Source organism: Lycium barbarum, chromosome 11 (genome assembly GCF_019175385.1).
Source record: "Lycium barbarum isolate Lr01 chromosome 11, ASM1917538v2, whole genome shotgun sequence".
In the NCBI taxonomy this organism is placed as follows: domain Eukaryota; kingdom Viridiplantae; phylum Streptophyta; class Magnoliopsida; order Solanales; family Solanaceae; genus Lycium; species Lycium barbarum.
Window position 1 is genome coordinate 24,920,769 of NC_083347.1, and position 6,756 is coordinate 24,927,524.

Genomic DNA, 6,756 nt, shown 5'->3' on the forward strand with positions numbered 1-6,756 from the left:
AGTGGCAGAGCCGGGATTTTCACTTAGGGATTCAAAAGTATGAAGAAGTAAATATATGAAGAAGGCAAGGGGGTTCAACATCTACTATAGATAAATAAGAAAATAATTTTAACCTTATATATATACTGTAATTTTTCACCGAAGGATTCGAATGAACTGCTGGAGCCTACCTAGCTTCGCCCCTACATATAGCCAGGACCCTTACTCTCTTAGTACTAAAGACAGTGGTTGTATGCACAGCAGAAAAGCCACTGTATTTATTCTCCTTTTTAGTTTAGCAAATTTGGGCAGTAGGATATATTCCACCCAAAAAAGAAAAGAATAAAATAGATAAATAGTAATGGAAGTATTTTAATTTAATTTGGTTCAAAAGATAAATGAGAAATTTTTATATGGGTTTCAAGATATTGCCCAGAAAGCCCTCATATTTCAATAAAAGCATCAGGGCTTGATAAAAGAGTGCAAAGTGTTAATTTCATTATATTGAAATTCCAGCACAAAATATTAAAGGAGAAGATTGAGGAGGAGATGGAGGCTTTGAAGAATGGGTTTCATGGAGTTCACTTTAGGAGGGAAATGGCTAAATGTAAAGGAGGGATAGAAGTTTGAAAATTTGGTTGAAAGACAAAAAGAGGACCCTCGAATTAATGTGCTAAACTTGTGTTGATAAGGGCATTTTCAAAAATTAAAAAATGGGAAGGGTGTTAATTACTATCTTCATGTAGTAGGTTACTGATATATATATATATAATTGTTTGTCATATACAGTAATGCGCACGACATTGTCGTAATGTCATTTTTCGTGTCTATCTCAACTATGAATTTTGACTCCAAAAGGCAGATCAATCCAATCTTTCCGGTGAAAAGCTCTGTGATATATACACTGCCGTAGTAATATTGCTCAAAGTCGATTTCAGCTTTGAATTTTAATTCTAAATTAGTCTAATTACCTTTAATCTTCCTCAAATTTTGTATATAATCTTGTCTAGATGCTTCCAATGCATTCCAACCACCCATTTCTTCCAGCGCTACAGATGACCACCTTGAGAATTTTATGAGTTATTGAGGGGTTGTTTGAGAAGAGAACTGGGTTGGTTTGAGAAAAATGTGTAGAAAGAGAGGCAACATTATAAAAGTTACATGTTGCGAAATATTTTTAGGGAAATAACACTCTATGTCTATTTGGAGTTATTCGAAATGGCCCATATTTCTAATATTACCCGAATGACTCTTTTATATATTATTATACACTTTTATACATGATTGATATATTATCTACAGTAAGTGTATAATGTTGTATATTGTGTGTATAAACATTGTCGCAAAAAAAAAATTGTCATGTGGATGTAAAATAAAGTATGGCTACATGAATGTAATATTTTATGCTAGATTGTATATTATTGAAATTATCTCATATTGTTATTCTATAAATGCGACTGTCAATTATGCCACTTACTCTTTAGAGTTGTTTATAATTGTCAATTGGGCAAAGGTGCAAATGTATCCCTCAATGTTGCAATTTAGAGCAGATATACCGCTTGTTAAAAAAGTGGTGTATATATACCCTTGCCGTTATACAAATAGTGCAAATATACGCTTTTTGCTGACGAATTATTTTTAAAAGTCAAATCATTTAGCTTATCTTTTAATTAAAAAAATGTCACGTGACTTTAAAAAAAGTCTACCCTTTTTTTTAGTAGACATTTTTTTTAAAGCCACATGGTAAATTTTTTTGGTGTGTCGGGTCTGGTTCGTTTAAAAAAACACCTCTGCGACTTTTAAAAAATAAGTCTACCCATTTTTTAAAATCAACCAGACCTGACTCACTAGGAAAAAAAATTATCATGTGGCTTTTGAAAAATATGGCTACTCGAAAAAAATGGGTAGACATTTTAAAAAGCCACATGAATTTTTTTTAATTAAAAAATAAGCTAAATGTTTTTTAAAAAAAATTTCGTCAGCCAAAAAGGTATATTTGTACTATTATATAATGGCAGAGGTATGTATATATATATATATATATATATATATATATATATATATATATATATATATATATATATATATATATATCACTTTTTTAACGAATGATATATTTGTTATAAATCGTAAAGTTAATGGGTATATTTGCACTTTTTCCCTATATATATATATATCACTTTTTTAACGAATGATATATTTGTTATAAATCGTAAAGTTAATGGGTATATTTGCACTTTTTCCCTTGTATTCCCTTAAATACTTTGGTCCTGAAAAGTCGAGCTGGGCCCGATTTACATGTCTAGTCCTTGGCATCTTACAAAGCTTTTTTTTTTTAAAAAATAAAAAATAAATAAGGACTTAGAGCACCAGGAATAATTGCGAATTGTTACACTTTAGCTGAGCAATAAAACCGCTATCATAAGCCCTAAAATATTCCGAGAGCTATGCACGAATACGTGGAAAATTGCAAACCCAGAAAGTGAGACGAAGCATGTATATCTTTTCATTATATATAGGGTACGAACACAGCTGCCCCCACTTGTATAATGAGCTTTACAAATTATACACGCAATGAATATTTGTATCATGAGCTATATAACTTGTATACTTTATCCAACTATTTTAATATTCCACGTAGACATATGTCATAGTACTTAATATTTATTCTCTTCTCATGTCTAGACGTATGCATTTTAAATTTAACTCTCCGACACATTTATTTCCTCCGTGCACTTTTACTTGTTCACTTTTGACTTTTCGTATTCTAGCTGAATATTAATTCTCCTATCATGTATAGACATATGCAGTTCAATTTTAATTATCCTACACAAATTTATTTCATCCGTGCACTTTAATATGTTCACTTTTGACTTTTCACATTCTTTAAGAATTAATAAATCCCACGTGGATATATGCCATAATACTGAATATTTATTCTCTTCTCATGTATACACGTGTGCACTTTTATATTAATTCTCTGACACATATTTATTTCTCCGTGCACTTTTACTTGTTCACTTTTGACTTTTCACGTTTTTGCTGAATATTTATTTTCTTCCCATGAGCTTCACAAATTGTACACGCAATGAATGTTTGTACCATGAGCTATATAACTTGTACACTTTATCCAACTATTTTTATATCCCACGTAGACATATGTCACAGTACTTAATATTTATTCCCTTCTCAAGTATAGACGTATGCACTTCAAATTTTAATTCTCCTACACAAATTTATTTCCTCCGTGCACTTTAATATGTTCACTTTTAACTTTTCACATTCTTTAAGAATTAATAAATCTCACGTGGATATATGTCATAGTACTGAATATTTATTCTCTTCTCATATATACACGTGTGCACTTCTATTTTAATTCTCCGACACATTTATTTCGTTCGTGCACTTTTACCTGTGTACTTTTGACTTTTCACGTTTTTTCTGAATATTTATTTTCTTCTCATATTTCTAATATATATATATATATATATATAAGTGACTTGGGGTTACGAACACAGCTGCTTGAACTTGTACCAAAAGCTTCACAAATTGTATACTTTTGACTTTTCACATTCTTTAAGAATTAATAAATCTCACGTGGATATATGTCATAATACTGAATATTTATTCTCTTCTTATGTGTACACATGTGCACTTCTATTTTAATTCTCCAACACATTTATTTCCTCCGTGCACTTTTACTTGTTCACTTTTGACTTTTCACGTTTTTGCTGAATATTTATTTTCTTCCCATGAGCTTCACAAATTGTACACGCAATGAATGCTTGTATCATGAGCTATATAACTTGAACACTTTATCCAACTATTTTTATATCTCACGTAGACATATATCATAGTACTTAATATTTATTTCCTTCTCATGTATAGACGTATGCACTTCAAATTTTAATTCTCCTATACAAATTTATTTCGTCCCTGCACTTTAATATGTTCACTTTTGACTTTTCACATTCTTTAAGAATTAATAAATCCCACGTGGATATATGTCATAGTACTGAATATTTATTCTCTTCTCATGTATACACGTGTGCACTTCTATTTTAATTCTCCGACACATTTATTTCCTCCGTGAACTTTTACTTGTTCACTTTTGACTTTTCACGTTTTTGCTGAATATTTATTTTCTTCCCATATTGCTAATATATATAAGTGGCTTGGGGGTACGAACACAACTGCCCAAACTTGTATCAAAAGCTTAACAAATTGTACATGCAATGAATGCTTGTACCATAAGCTATATAACTTGTATACTTTACCCAACTATTTTTTAATCCCATGTGGACATTTCTAATATGTCATAGTACTTAATATTTATTCCATAGACGTAGGCACTTCAATTTTATCACAGAAACTAGTATCTTCCTTTGTACATAATTACAAGGCAAAATGTAAACCCAATACATGGCATGACTTGGGTTGGTAGCACACCCTAAAATAGCAAAACAAGTCACAAAGTTCAAGTTACAAGCATATGGTCTTGCGTCCAACAAGCCTTCAAAATTTCATACATAAGTGCCACACATGGATCATGTACAAGTCCCCAAAATTTACAAGACCTAGATGCATATGCAAATGTGATCTTCACTAAGGCTCCCAAAAAGTCTACTCCAAATGGCCATCTTCACATCTCTTCCCGCACATTACCTACGATAGAAAACAACTATCACTAAGCATAAAGCTTAGTGGTGTATAAACTTTGGGCTTGGAGCCATTAGATTCTCCAATTCCCTTGTCCGTTGTAGGTAGCTCAAAAAGATAACAATAAACCAAGTAAACAAGTATATCAAAGTATCAAATACCAACCTTGAAGAGTTTCAAAATATCGCTACTAATATTCGAAGGCTCACGTATCAAGAAAGCTTATAATTCAATTCAAGAGAGTTTGTCAAATAACCACTTTCGCCCAATATGTACGTCATGCCATCACACCAAGCACAATCAATATCAAGATGGACCGAAGCCCCAAATCAAGAAGGGTCGTCACCCAATAGTCAAGAGAATCAAGAGCCATGTTAAAAGTGGCTTTCCACTCGTACTTGAAAATGGATGAAAATCCATCATCAAGACGAAATGTAAATCCAAAGTCAAGATAGGCAAGATCCGAATCGAGAGGCATGCCGATATCGATGACAAAGTCACCGTAACAAGAAGGACAAAGTCCCAACAAGAATGCAAAATGATCAAGCAATTCGTTCAAGTGGGCGATTTAGCGAAAGTTGTGCAACACTTGAGATATCAACCATACCATGATATAAGATGAAGAGTAAGGAAACAACCCATCAAGGTACTTCAAAAATTCCAGAAAACAAAGACATTCCAAGTTCAAGTTTATACACAAACCTTGGCATTTTACCACACCACAAGTTCTACCACAACTCGAGGAGTTCAAATCGTCTACGCCATAGACCAACCAAAGTCCACTTCGTCAAACAATTCCTCTTAGCTTGTACAAGAGCATATATACCTTAAATACACAATCAATATCCACTTAAGTTCAAAAGTCTCAGCACATCGAAACTAAACATGAAATCAGTAAAAATCAGCCTAAACTATCAAAACAGGAATTCTGGACAGCACTACTGCCCTGTACTGTCGCTCAGTTTCAAAGGGGTAAATGGCAAAAATAGACTTTGTGGCCTTAATTAAAGTTGTAGATATATGTCTTAGGGTCTTAAAGAAATTCGAATCACTCCTATATCAATTTTGTACAAAGAGATATGCTCAAAATACTAAAAGCAGTACATGTAGGTTTTGCAAAACGAAGATCTGGGCAGCACCTGCCCTGCACTTCTTCGCCCCTTTTCGAGTGAATACGAGCAAAACTAAGTTTTCAAGCCTGAACTAAAGTTGTAGGGATATGAAATATCTTTCTAGAACATCTTGAAGCACTTAAAACTAAGCTTTATACAAGGAGTTATGCTAAAAACACTAACAGCAGTCCAATCCAAAAACGGGTTTGTAACTTATCTCAATCGTGTGAAGTTGTTTGGGGATCAGCCAAGGCAAATCTTGATGATTGATTTAGTGGGTGAATGTTATGAGAGGAGAGAAGTTTTTGGTCTTCTTTTTCTAGAGAAAAACGAAATTATAGAGGTAGGGGAAATAAGAGACAAGGGATATATATCTTACTTGATAAGAATGAAAAAAAAATAATAAAATAATTTGTATCTTCCTTGATAAGAATGAAAGAAAATAATAAAATAAAATAAAATAAAAAGGTTGCCCACTTCTATAAATATCTAATCCTTTTAAAAAATTTAATAAGATAATCATAGTAAGAGTAGTTTATATAACTACACCATAACACTTCAAACAAGTTTCAAATGTCGTCAAGTTCACATTCGGGGAGTGCGAAGTAAAATATACCCTTACTATCAAGGTATGGTCAATCCAAAAATTCAAGAGCGAGTTAAAAAAATGTTTGGGGTGTTACAACTCTCCCCCCCCCCCTCTGCCCCCCTTAAGAAATTTCGTCCCGAAATTTACCTTATACTAGCCTCAAAATAACTGTGGATATTTAATTCGCATATCCTCTTTTCGCTCCCAGGTAGCTTCTTTGCCAGAATGATTTCTCCAAAGGACTTTTACTAATGGGATTTTCTTGTTTCTAAGCTCTTTTGTCTCATGCGCCAAGATTTGGATAGGTTCCTCTTCGTATGTCAAGTCTGGGCTGACCTCAATGGATTCAACAGGAAGAACATGAGATGGATCTGAGCGATATCTTCTAAGCATAGAAACATGGAAGACATTGTGGAT